The 14,540-nt window shown below is 34.9% G+C and overlaps 1 long non-coding RNA gene across 1 annotated transcript; it reads right to left on the minus strand.

Moving 5' to 3' along the window:
• Window positions 1-7,806: 7,806 nt before the first annotated feature.
• LOC128985141 (uncharacterized) lies at window positions 7,807-11,114 on the minus strand. The gene is made up of 3 exons (XR_008490017.1): window positions 10,805-11,114; window positions 9,625-9,796; window positions 7,807-8,233 (listed from the first exon to the last, which is right to left on the minus strand). It is a non-coding gene; the product is annotated as an uncharacterized LOC128985141 (long non-coding RNA).
• Window positions 11,115-14,540: the final 3,426 nt, after the last annotated feature.

Raw genomic sequence — 14,540 nt, forward strand, 5'->3', positions numbered from 1 at the left:
ATGTCACATACCCTATGATCATAAAGGTGAGCACCGCTGCTCGAACATCTGTCCATCTTGTCACACCTTCTCACCTCCTTGTGTAGAGGAAGATGGCGGTATATCTTGCCGCCATTGTAACAGATTTTTCAAAAATGAACGGTGTTTTATTGCCCACCAAAGACAAATTTGTAAAACAATTAAGTTCTGCCGAGGATGTGAAAAAATGATATTCCCGACTAAACGTAAATCGACTCATGTGTGGAGAGGTGTATTGTCACCCTTGTGGTACATTTAAAGATCCTAATCATAAATGCTACATTCAGATAGATAAAAAAAGCCCAAAAGACCGTGACTACCTATTTATTTTCTTTGATCTGGAAACACGCCAGGATGAGTCCCTACCCTCAGATCCCGAGACTAAGTTACATAAAGTGAATTTATGTGTTTCACAACAGTTTTGTTTCAAATGCATTAATGGGGGTGAATGTGAATCTTGTTCGGAACGTTATAAAATATTTGATAGCAATCCTGTTAGACAGTTCATGAACTATGTAATGGAAGCCCGCAAACATTTCAAAAACGTCTGTGTAATTGCACACAACGGACAAGGGTTCGACTTTCAGTTTATACTTAGGTATATCCTTAAAGAAACAAAATTCACACCAAACATCATCCCAAGAGGAACTAAAATTATTTTGATGGAGGTGGCTAACGTTAGATTTATTGACTCCCTTAGCTACTTCCCCATGTCCTTATCTGCCTTACCAAAAGCTTTTGACTTACCACCTGAAAAGAAGAAAGGTTACTTCCCACATTTGTTCAATACAGTAGCAAATCAAAATTACATAGGCCCTATGCCTGATAAAAAATACTACTGTCCCGAATCCATGTTTGAGAAATCCCATAATGACTTTGACAAATGGTACAGTGAACAGGTTGCTAAAATGTATGAATTTAATTTTAAAAAAGAATTATTAGAATATTGCATGTCAGACGTTGACATTTTAGCTCAAGCATGTATCAAATTTAGATCATGCTACTTGAACAATGTAATGTAGATCCATTTCTTGAGTCCGTAACAATTGCTAGTGCCTGCAATCTAGCCTTTCGCCGTAACTTTCTAAAACCAAATACAATCGGTCTGATCCCTAAAAACGGTTATCGGTCTTCTACCCAATCAGCTGTTGCTCTACAGTGGCTTACCTGGGAGGAGGAAAGACGTGGGGTAACAATCAATCATGCTGGACGTAGTAAAGAGGTTGTTATAAAGGGTATGAAAGTTGATGGGTTTGACGGCGAAAACATATACGAGTTCCACGGATGTTACTGGCACGGATGCTCTAAATGCTTCCCCTATAATCGTAATACCCCACTAAAAGAGGACCCTTCTGATTCACTTCATCTCCGTTACGAGAGAACCAAAGCTAAAATTGAAAAGCTCGGAGAAGTGGTGCAGATGTGGGAATGTGAATTCCATAAGATGAAAAAGGATCAAAAACTCAACCATCTAGACAAATTACCAATTTTAAGTACACTTCCATTAAATCCTAGAGACGCATTCTTTGGAGGTAGAACAGGAAACGCGAAAACTTACCATAAATGCGGCCCTGGAGAAACCATTCAATACGTCGATGTATGCTCACTATATCCTTTTGTAAATAAATACTGTAAATATTCTATAGGTCATCCGTCTATATATGTTGGTAATAAGGAATGTAGAAAGAGAGGTATGGAAGTAGATGGACTGTTAAAATGCAAAATCTTACCTCCTTTCAACTTGTATCATCCAGTTTTACCAACACGTGTTCATGATAAATTGATGTTTGTTCTATGCAGAACATGTGGGGAAATGATGTACCAGGGGGATTGTTTTCATGAGAGTGAAGATAGAGCGTTGGTTGGAACGTGGACAATGGATGAAATTAGGAAGGCTGTAGAGAAAGGCTACATTATACAGGATATGTATGAGCTGTGGGAGTATGAGGTAGTCACATATGAGAAAGGAGGGCTATTCACTGAGTTTATTGATAAATTTTTAAAACTAAAGCAGGAGGCATCTGGATACCCTGGGTGGTGTAAAACAGAGGAGGATAAGAAACAGTACATTACAAAATTTCTTGAACGTGAAGGTATAGAAATGACAAAAGAGCATATTGTTAAAAATGGGGGCTTAAGATCAGTAGCAAAATTGATGCTAAACAGTTTTTGGGGTAAATTTGGACAAAGAGAAAATATGATGAAAACATCAATCATCCGAGATTCTAAAGAGTTCTTTCGACTGTTAACCAATCCTGAGGGTAAGTTAAAATACTTTCAGGCTATTAACCAGGATGTTGTGCTAGTAAATTGGCAAAATATTGAAGAGGCTAGTGAGTCTTTAAGAACTGTAAATGTAGTTATGGCAGCCTTCACTACTGCTCACGCTAGACTAAAGTTGTATGAACACCTTGAACCTTAGGAGATCAAGTACTATATTGGGATACAGATAGTATTATATATTACTACCGCGAAGGGTTGTATAGGGTGCCTACAGGAGATTATCTCGGCGAAATGACCGATGAATTGGTAGAGTATGGACCCGGCTCATTCATTACTGAGCTTGTCTCTGGGGGGCCTAAAACATACGCGTACCCTGTCTGGTCGACAAATCAACAGAAATTTATCCCGGTTTGTAAAATCAAGGGGCTTACTCTCAATATTAAAACATCAAAAATCTTGAATTTCGAGAAACTAAAAGAAATGGTTTTAGGTGAAGCTTCTAAAATCATTGAAATTGATGAGCACAGAATTAGACGAACAAAATATAGAGATATTGTAACAACAGAGGAGGTTAAACAGTTTAAGGTAACTGGTCCAAAGAGAAAGTACGAAGGAGATCATGACACTCTACCCTATGGATACAAAAGACAAAAGCATTAACCCTTATATAGGTGGATGTCATGGTATGTTTTAATCACTTTACCATTAACAGTCAACGAGAACAGACACATCACTGGTGCTCTCCTCACTTGTAATGGCTGTATTTCTCAGATTTCTGTCAAAAAAAGATATAATTGAAAACAAGAGGTTTAGTATTAAAACTTCAGAGTTTCAGTTTTTTCTTACTGATTCAATAGATGTGCTGGACTGGCCTACTGCTTTTTCAGAGTACATTATAGAGACAATTACAGAAGACACACTTCCCTCGTGTTCTTCTATTGGGTTGTTATTAACATATAAAGACACATCTGGTAATATACCATTTATTCCTATCACAACACTTACACCTGCATCATTCTCTAATTACTTTGACAGTATATTTGCCAAAATAGAATCAATGACTGGTGTTTTAAAAATTGAAGTGACAACCATTTCTATACCAAGCAAGTATCGTTGATACATAAAACCCTAATTCGTTTAACCTAAAAATAGAATATTTATCAAAGTAAAGTAAATTGAGACAATAAAATCTATAATAATTCATAAACAGATTATGGGCCCATTCCTTGTGTGTATGTGTGTGTGTATACATTGAGGCGTTCAGATTAGAAAGAACCTGTGCTACTCCTTGTACTTGTGTGAATGTGTGTGTGTATGTGTATGCTCAACAGGCTGGGGGTTGGCCTAAAAAACCATAAAACCATGTTGTGTTACCCTCCATGTCACCAACCCTAACCCCTTTCCTTCAGGACCTTAATCTGATAACAATATTCCTTCATTCCTAATAAATCATAAACTAAAATAAACAATACACCCTGTAATCAGCTTCATTAATTTTAAAATAAACACAACAAGAATGAAATGTACTAAAAATAAACCGGACCCCTAATAAATATAATTTAAAAGATACACAACACAGGTTAACATAAAATATAGGTGGTAGTAAATCTGTTATAGAATAACTACTACCATAATAGTGAGAATAGGCCTCCAGGGGAAACTCACTTAAATCAAAAACGCGCCAAGACCCGTACGGCCAAGCCTAAAGGCTTACCGTGGTGTGGAAATTTGGGTCATCTAAGCTATTTTAAGATTTGACAGTTACATACAGTTGAAATTAAATTAAAAAGGTTGCAGCTATAGTTTGACTGTATGTTTAGGTAGCATACTCCTCCTTCTTTCCCTCCTCCTCCTCCTTCCTTCTTCCTCTCATCCTCTTCTTTCTCCTCCTGCTCCTCCTCCTTTTCATCCTCCTTCTCCTCTGCTCCTTCAAGTAAAGTATATGCATAGTAAAGTATACAAAAACGGTTTTAGTTTTTCTCCTCTGATATTTATTTATCCTTATCATGAGGAATTCATTAAATTCATTAAAATAAGCAGTACAATTAAATTGTTCCTCTATAATCCCTAGTAGGTATGTAACCTTTTTACTGTAAATTTAAACAGCCATTTTAACTAATTCTCATCTATACTCTATCCTTTGACTATAGCATTCATCTAGACAATTAGGCACAGACATTAACAATAGGTAATCAGCATTGTAGACTGTATCCATAGAAAATAATCATTAGCAACATACAGAAATGACTATATGTATACACTATTAACCAGAAATAATACACATCAGTATAAAAAAGATACGTTAGAGGTTGTATACTAAAAAATCTAAACATAAATCTATTATCAGTACATTAGAATCAGAAACGTAAGTCAACATACATTCTAAGCTCTCCATTGTTAGGATATAACAAGGTGAAGAAACATAGTAAATAGAAATACACAGATAACACTCATCAGGTAGTTACAGTAGCATGTTCACAGTTACAAAAAAAAGACATAGACAGTAAATTTAAACAGTTAACAAAACCTTGATATAATGTGGTTAGCTAAACAAAAAACTGTTAATACACAATGGTTAGAACAGGTTTTAATGTAGGTAGCAACAAGGTATACAGTAAACACTTGAAGTGTTGCATAGATGTGTTTGTTGATCCCTAAAAAGTAGTTGTCAACAAAAATTCACACCAGAAACCGCAATCGGTGGTGATAAGGTCAACACATATCAGTATAGCTGTCAGATATACAACTCTATAAAAGTAATAACATATTAGAACACTACAAGTATAATACAATACAGTACATATGTAATACAGTATAGTACAAGTATAATATAGTACAGTACAAGTGTAGTACAAATGTAATAGGTACAGTATTGTACAAGTTTAATACAATGCAGTAGATGTGTAATACTATACCGGTTTCAAGTACCAAAGATACAGGTAAGCCATTGAAATCAGTTACATTCATTACTATAAACTTGATAAACTGCCCAATTTATTTCTTGTTATTCAACACATCAATAAGTACTAAATAAAACTTCATCGACACTAAGTTAACTAAAAAAACTTGTTTTGAACTGTATACATAACTAAGGTCCAACGTTAAGGTTATATCACAATTTGGTGGAACATATTACACAGAAAATACCAGGTATAAAACAGTTGGGTTGAACAGAATTGAACTCAATCATGTTAAAATTAAACTCAATTGGGATAGAATTAAACTCAAAAGTGTTAGTATTAAACTCAATTGGGTTAAAATTGAACTCAAATGTGCTAGAATTGAACTCAAATGTGTTAGAATTAAACTCAATTGGGTTAGAATTGAACTCAATCGGGTTAGAATTGAACTCAATCGAGTTAGAATCAAACCCATGAACCTACAACGCTAACCCCAACCGGTAAATTTAATGCTCAACAGTTTCAAGCCTACAACCATCTGGGATCACATTCAAACAGTTAACTACTCCCACATACTAAAACTCAGAGTGACAAATATAAAACCATTAGCAACTGTTAGAATTCAAACCCATAACCTTAGGGTTCCATAGTCACACATTTAACTACAAAACAACAAAATTCCAAAACTGAAAATATCACTCTAACACAACAGTCAGTAATTGGTAAGGATTGTACCCTAAAACCTCTAGGGTCAAAAATTTCCACTACTCCCGCTACAACACAACACCATACAAAAAAACATCCTAACCAGAAATAAAACATTTAGTGTTTGGTAAGGAATGAACCCGTGAACCTCTAGGGCCATAGGTTCGTATACAAGCAGTTAACTATAATACAACACCATACCAACAAAAAAAACACCCTAACCGGAAATTACAAGTTTGGTAAGGATCGAATCCGTGAACCTCTAACTCATACACAGCTTCATACACAACCAACCATTAGAAAGAAACATAATTTCAGACCTCCCATCATCCCAAGAGTACATAACATCTATAAAATATAAATTTTACATCCAACATTTGATGGCTTTTACAAAGGCCGTTTTTTATAATCTACGGTAAAGTTTCGGTTAAGCCTTCTTTCAGTCGTTTTAAGTGGTGGATACATGAATTATCATTTGTTTCACATTTATTATAAACTAAAGCATATATAAAATAAAATGTTTTTTTTACAAAGGATTGAACCTATGAACCTCTAGCATAGGTTAGGATTGAACCCGTAAACCTCTAAACTAGGTGACGTCACATGATCAGCTGAAATAAACAGTTGTGGTTGGTTAGAATTAAACCCATAAACCTCCAACCAAGACAAGATTGAACCCGTGAACCTCTAACACAGGTTAGATTCAAACGCATAAACCTCTAATGATAGGTTAGGATTAAACCCATAGCATAAGTTAGGATCAAACCCGTGAACCTCTAACTATAATACCAGAAATGATAGGTTAGATTCGAGCCCGTGAACCTCTAACATAGGTTAGATTCAAACGCATAAACCTCTATTGATAGGTTAGGATTAAACCCATAGCATAAGTTAGGATTGAACCCATGAACCTCTAGTATAGGGTTAGGTTTCAACTCATAGACCTCTAAATGATAGGTTAGATTCGAACCCGTGAACCTCCAATGATAGGTTAAAATCAAACCTCCAATACACACCCTGTATATATTACATATGTTATATAGGTACAAGGTATCATTTGCCACTATAAACTCTATACCCATAACTGCTGTTGTAGCTCAACCAGCTAACGCGTACAACTACCAATAAAAAACACCGAGTTCGATCCTCGGTCAAGCCAACACTTTTTATCCATATTAAATTAATAATTTATTTAATACAAACACCTACTGACGTCACGTGGTCAACTAATGTCAACAGCTAATCAGTTGTGGTTAGACCAGCTGAGAGTACCCTACCTAGAGCATGCGCAATATCAATTTTGGGCCCGATCTGGGCTACGACTACTACCCTGTATAGATGTTATATACATTAGTTAAAATATATAAACATTAAAAATAAATTATAGCTTATACAGTTACACCTACTAACATATAATACAGTGTCAGTACCCTAGTGAAAAAAACATTAGAGAATCATTAAAAAAATACGTAGTGATACATAGTTGTAATTGGGCCAACTAGACATCACTACGTACTTAGTGATATCATTAGGTAACGTAGTGATGTATGATCATTAGGTAACGTAGTGATGTCTAGTTGGCCCAATTACAACTACGTATCACTAAGTAATGTATGATCATTAGGTAACGTAGTGATGTCTAGTTGGCCCAATTACCACTACGTATCACTAGGTAATGTTGAGTGATCTTTTGCATAGTGATGTCTAATGATTTTGGCATGGTGGTGACAAATGATGTAATCAAATCTTGTCAGACATCACTTACTTATTGTCTTACTCACCCTAAGATAGTTAAGAAGATAACATGTTGCTCTTAAGTAACACTTACCACGGTCAGTGTCATGTAGGATAACATGTTGACCCTCTTACACAGACATAAACTTGTGATGATATAGGCAGAAAAAAATTTCTAGAGACCAATTTCTAAACTTTTATCAGTAAAATAGTAACAAAGGTAGCAAAAAGTTAAATATGTGACTAAGATTGCACAGTTAGGGCCTATAGTAACTACTTACTTTGATTCATAAAACAAACAGATGGGTTTCGATAACAAAAATCACCAAACCCTGACTATTCGGAAGATTAGTTACAGACACGGTACATGACAGTTCTGTCCCCATAATTTCAGTTTAGCAGGAATTTGCTCAATAAAAAAATTATATCTTTAAAATGAAACCAAAGCTAAATAAAATATGTTGATTTAAGAATCAGAATAAAGTTTACTTTTGTTTTTCATAATTAGTGTTTAACTAGGCCTATTAGGGTTAGGATTTTTTGGTGATTATGACATTTTTTGTGAGATATAACTTTTCACTGCAGCACAACGCAGGACCACCTCGTTTTCTGTTGGTGGAGGACCTCCTCTCAAAAACATTCACAGAAAAGTCCTGAAAAGGCATACACCGATAAAATAAAAAATGACCAATCAAAAATATTTTGAAATCTATATAGGCCTACAGTAGATTCACGCAAACTCGGCGTAATGTGGATTGGAAGGGTGCCAAGTTTGTGAAATGCCGGATTATTGGGAACTAGGGTTAAAAATAAGATCAATACAATTTTAAAGCTTTTTAACCGCCTTTTTTTATATAAAAAGCCAGTATTAAGTGATCAGATATAGTACAACAAAACCTTGGTACAGAGTTGTGAATTATATGACTTGACCTGGCTTGAGTCAATGTTTAACTCGGACACAAAAAATCACTAATTATCTTAGCCAGGTGATGGCCGAGTTTTCCAGACTGCCGGGTTATCGAGTGCCGAGTTTGCGGGATTCTACTGTATTGTCAACGCACCAGAACAAAAATTCGGCTAACCCATTTATTACAGAGTGAATAAGAAATTCACGCTATTAAATACTAAAAGGGTTTTGGGCAGCAATTTATAGCAAAATTTTAACTCAAAAGTTGAAAGTTTGCCTAGTGGTCATTCATTTACTACTACTGGATTGTCAAATATAAATAAAAATTAATTGTATACCTACTACCTTCTGACAATCCCATTCACTGCTGATTTGCGATGCGTTTTTGTCAACACATAAGATATCTTCAGGCATCCACAATAGCTTTGTCATAAATATAAAAATAAAACTGTCACTAGATACAATTTACCCAAAAATACATTTAACAAATAACAGGTAAGGCCTATTGTTGTAGCGGTGGCCCATTCCATGTACGCACACAAATTAATTTTGGCCCAGAACTAAAAGACGTGGCCACTGGGTCTAATGCAGTTTATTCGTTAGCCTAAATGTATTTTTAGTAATCAGAGTTATTTAGGCCTACATTTATATTTACTAGTGGTGCAGGTAATTCTTGGCCTACACCGTTCTGATTTTTGCTCAACGATCAAACGTAGCATAGCCTAAGCCCTTTTATTTTGAATTTTAATTTTAATCGATATGGTACAGTAAATCTAATTTTAATTTTACTTTACCATATTGACTAAAAACTTATAATCACTATTACAACCCGTTCCCATAACCTGACCTTTCTGGTTCACAAACTCATTCAAGTCTATTGTCATCTTTAGACACTCATATTAAATTTCATCAAAATTGGATCAAAACTACTCAAGTTACGGACACACACACACATAACTTACATAGCAAAAAATATGCATTCTTAATACTGCCATGGATAGGTTGTATAAAAACTCAAAGAACAATAGGCTATGGCAACTGGAGACAACACAATGAAAAAGTAAATTGATCCCTAGGCCTTTCCGTGTCTACGGTAATAACTTATTCCCTATGGAGAAATTTGCTAAAGTAACTTACGCAAGTTAGCTGACTTCATGCAGATCGCAAAAGATAAAATAACTTATATCCTTCCTCCAGCCAACTTATATAGGCCTACTGGACAGCAATTTAGTCAGGAGTCAGGAGGATTTTTAGTCGTCTTCACTGCACCCAAACAGTTACTTCCACCAAAACTGCACAGGTATCTTGTCTAAAACAATAAGGAGGTTTTGTAAATTATATGTAAATGGATTCATTTTGTCTCTTAAAAACGCCTAATTCGTGAGCAGAATAATTCTTTCTCTAAGTTATTTAGATTAAAGCAGTTCTGCAGTTTAATGATTCGCCCCAAAATGGGCCTACAACATACAATTGATATAGACTAAGTAAGTTAAGTTTAGCCTATAATTGTAGATTGTATACAACATTAGGCCTATACATTTGGTCAGGTGTACATAAGTAAAAACTGTGGCCGCCCCGAGGGCGGGGCGAGCGGGGCGACCGCCCTGGGCGCCGTGGCTAGGGGGGCGCCGTGGCTAGGGGGGCGCCGTGGCTTTGGAAGGTTTAAAAGTTAACAACGTTATCGGCAAACGGCAAACAAATATTTTAGAGAAAACTCGTAAACATGTAATCAATGACTATTCTAAAAAAAGGCAATCTATACCTTTCATTTTGTTCATAAAATAAATACCGTGTTATTTAATATAACCTACAACTCGTACTATTACTACTTTTACGTCTGGCATGTGACTTGTTGGCAATACTGCGAGTCTGAGACAAACATCTGCGTATTCCCCCACACGCCCCACCTACACTTGCTTATTTCTAACCTCAAAGCTCAAATTCTTACATACTTTTCTACTCATAGTCATTGACTATATAACACTATGTCATAGTCTTTTCGTGATGTCCGTTGTGAGTCGTAAATTCAATCTTTTTAATAATTTAGTTCAGTGTAGTTGTTACATTTATAAAAAAATACTTGCAAAACGTTTGATATCGATATATTGGACGTTGGGTCTATTGACGCAAACCCCCCAAATACCTTGTTAGGGGAGGGGGCGAAAATTTAAATCTCGCCCCGGGTGTCTATTACCCTCGGGGCGGCCCTGACTGTAACTATCCTTAAAACCTGTTTTGAGGTTTCTTGTATTTAATTATTTGCAAGGTCTAGGCCTAATGTCCTAAAGTACTAACTTATAATCACTTTTATACTTACATGCTCTAAGGATTAAAACGTGAAAAGATGTAGGCTATGTCAATACTCAGTCACGAAATAACAACTCATAACATAATTGAAACTGACACAGAACTGTAATAATTTGAGGTTATCTTTCTTGTAGTCCTGATGTTTATGTAGCTTCCATAGTTGTTTCACTAACGTACTCAACTATAACGAACTAGGTGGTTGTCACACATATTAGACCATTGTATTTTTTCCCTCTAATAATTTTGAATCTGATTGCAAATAAATACCGAAATAAATAAACTCGCCGAGGACGGCTACGGTTGCCTTGGATCCTTTCCAGTCCTGAGTCCGAGTCCCAGTCCACCTGGCGTTGAGTTGACTTGACAGTTGAATTTGAATGTTGTCGTCTGCGTCTGACGGTCTGGTCTGACTCCAGTTTGTGCGCATGTAGCGTGCCAAGTCAAGTCCAAGTTAGAGACTTAACATATTTTTAGTGTTATATTACTCTTGAAATAAATTAAATTTACGTTGTATTTGTATTTACTAGTAATAATAAATTATTTGCCAACCCTCAGAGTTTTACTTTTAAAATATATTCAACTTTAAAATGCATATGTCCCCTTCTTGAAATGTGTAGTATAGCCTACATTCAGAAAAATACAAAATGCTACAACGCTACAACCTACACTCTACACTGCCTCCCAGACTAAAATTATGATGTTATATTACAATTTCTAAGCAGAGATTACTTTTCAATTTTAAAAGATAAATATTTAAAAAAATATGTAGGTACCGTAGTAAATAAAAACTTACAGAACCAGTATTATTGAAAAAGATCCAAAGAAAATCTTGAATTTTCATAGTAATCTTACTTTTTTCCTAGTTCATAAATAAATAAAAATTAACTGAGTTCTTAATTTTAGGTAAAACTATTATAAAAACAATTTTTTTCATGTTTGGCAAAATTAAGTAGCAGATGATCACTAGACACTGATTTGAACTAATATCATTACACCCTTAATTGTATCAATAAGTAACAAAATGATATCATTAAGTAACCAAATGATATCAATGGATCACCTAATGATATCAATACTAAAGTCACTAGACGAACAGAGATCACTAGACATCACTTCAAGTTCACTGATGTCTAGTGATTAATGTCACTAGATTCTCTAATGATACCACTTGATATCATTAGACATCTATTGACATCACTATGTATCTAATGATATCAATACAATATGTAGTGATATCATTTAAATGTCTAATGATTTTCTATTGTTTTTTTCACTAGGGTATACAGTTATTAAATATAAAATTTACTCAAAAACAAAAATAGCAGTTTATTTATGTTAGGTTTCTATTCCCCATAAGAGCCCATGTTAGACCTCAAGTGCCGGCCCTAACTACTCATACCGTACGTCATCGGAGTTATTATTAGTATGTTATATGGTATATCTTCCTTTGGAAGAACGTTTAAATAGTATTAAAATCGTATTGATGGATCTTTTGTAGTTAAACACTTTCGTGATTTCATCAGTGTAATATGATTTTATTTCAAAAGAAAATATTTTTTTGGGAAGACATATTTTAACTTCAAAGGGAGGTATATCCATTACAGCGTAAGTTTGATTTTTCCTTCGTCACGTCGCGTCAGTTCATATCGTACTTCGGTGCCAATCAATGATCCCTTAGCATATTTTTGAGAAATTATTGATTGTGGGGTTACTGTTAAAGCTGGAATTCCTTGACATGGGGGATGTCAGTTCGTTGTCTGAGCCTTATCAATAACATAAAGTTGTCAATATAATCTCTCTCTTGAAGTGAAGTTGGCTTTTATTCTTGAACTGTTAGGGGCCTCCTAGTTCATATGGTCTTGCGGCTTCATTGGCAACAAATAATGCAAATGACATAGCAATGGGACATTTCCAAAAAGAAAAAAATACTGAAAATTAGCTGTTACGTATATTGACGTTTACATATTGTTAATCAACGTATCTTATAATGGATTATGTGATCTAGTTTGAAAGGAATATGACATTTCTGTCATGACAGTAGCTGCTTAGATAGTATTTTCTCTTTGTACCATATTTTACAACCAAAATGTCGTGTTATTTTCAATAATGTTACCTACCCAGAGCGCCAAAGTTCGTAATATAGGCAGGTGCAAATAATTTGTCAAGATGGGTACCATTTTAGGCAAGGTTATATGTTTGGATTTTATTAGACACGATAATAGCAGATATTTCTACATAAATATTTTATATGTGTAGAATAATATGATAAAATGTAGACAAAAGTGGTGAAAAAGGCAGACACCAATAGCCTACGGGTGTACAATAGATATAAAATAGTTCAATAAGAAATAATTTAAGAATCGCTGTGATAAAAGGATTTTCCACTGATTTCGTAATGGAAAGTTATATTGCAAAACATGACATGATAAAGAAGAAAATCAATTTTAAAATCAGAAAATAACATTGCAAATACTTATTTGGTTGAATTCACTTTGTTGTTTGAAATACAATTTAAAAATGAACAGCTGTTTCATTAAACAGTATTATTCACATGGCCAAAATGTAAACAACTCTGTGGAGGGATCTTTAAAGGCTTCTGGGGCAGAGTCCTAAAGGATTTTGATTAGTTTTTCTTTTGATAACTCATCTACAGACCAAGACCTTTCTTTGGACACCTCTACCAAGTTTCTACGCCCAGCCGTTCTTTCAAATTAGTGAGAACAAAGTTTCCAATTAAATATTTAGTTTCCCCCATGTTAATCTTATGGGAGAAACTCCCACTTTGATGGCCTGTGGGGCAAAGCCCGAAGATTTTTACTACATGAATTGGTAAAAGGGGGCGTCTACACAACAAATGCTTTATTTTGACACGTCGTTTGTAAAAATCCGTCCATTATTAACGGAGGAATAGTGTTTTGTAGAAATCGCCTTCACGTATTATATATAAGGATATATTTATTTATTTATTTATTTGATGTATTTGACAGTATTCACTGTACCACCAATGTACATGAGAATTTGAATATGAATCTTAATATCTAGTATATTGTTGATAGAATCTGTATTTTACACCTTATTAAGCCTTCAAATAAACTAATCACTTCGCTTCCGAGCTATAGCCTGTATGATGGAACGTTTCTACTGGCCGTTCGACTACCGGGAAACTAGCCAATGTTTAAGGTCGGGCTAGCCTCAGATAGACGAAGGGTTCCATCATACTGACTATAACTACTGAGCCCCATCACGTCCGCCTACGCTACGGTGTCTGTGTATCGACGCGTGTCTACTCGACTGTAGCTATTGTGCATCTCATTTGTTCGGGTTTCTAGTCATCCAAAGGCATTTAGTCTATCAATAAATACGCTGGGGCCGATTGCATTTAAAAGAATAAATAGAAAAACCTCTGAAATTACAACAAAATTGTAGCAGAATAACATAAAATATCAAAATATAGTTTGTAATAACATTTTTTTGCAGTCATTAATTTATTTGTACCAATATACAAGGTACATAGGAATGGACAAAAAATAAAACTATTCGAAAAATTGAAAATGAAATAGATACAAATGGTGCATCGATGTGTGCCTTCATAAGTAAGTGATGCGTTATTGAGACACTTACAAAGATGGATGATCAAGTGCAAGTTAAATACTACCACTCAAAGAGTGCCACAGGTCGGTTGAATGGAGCATGATTTTATAGCTATCGTTAATAAATAATAAGAGTTATTCTTTATTAAGAATGCC

This window comes from Macrosteles quadrilineatus, unplaced genomic scaffold, assembly GCF_028750875.1.
Source record: "Macrosteles quadrilineatus isolate MER2022 unplaced genomic scaffold, UCM_ALF_1.0 Scaffold_1__1_contigs__length_201487025, whole genome shotgun sequence".
Taxonomy (NCBI): domain Eukaryota; kingdom Metazoa; phylum Arthropoda; class Insecta; order Hemiptera; family Cicadellidae; genus Macrosteles; species Macrosteles quadrilineatus.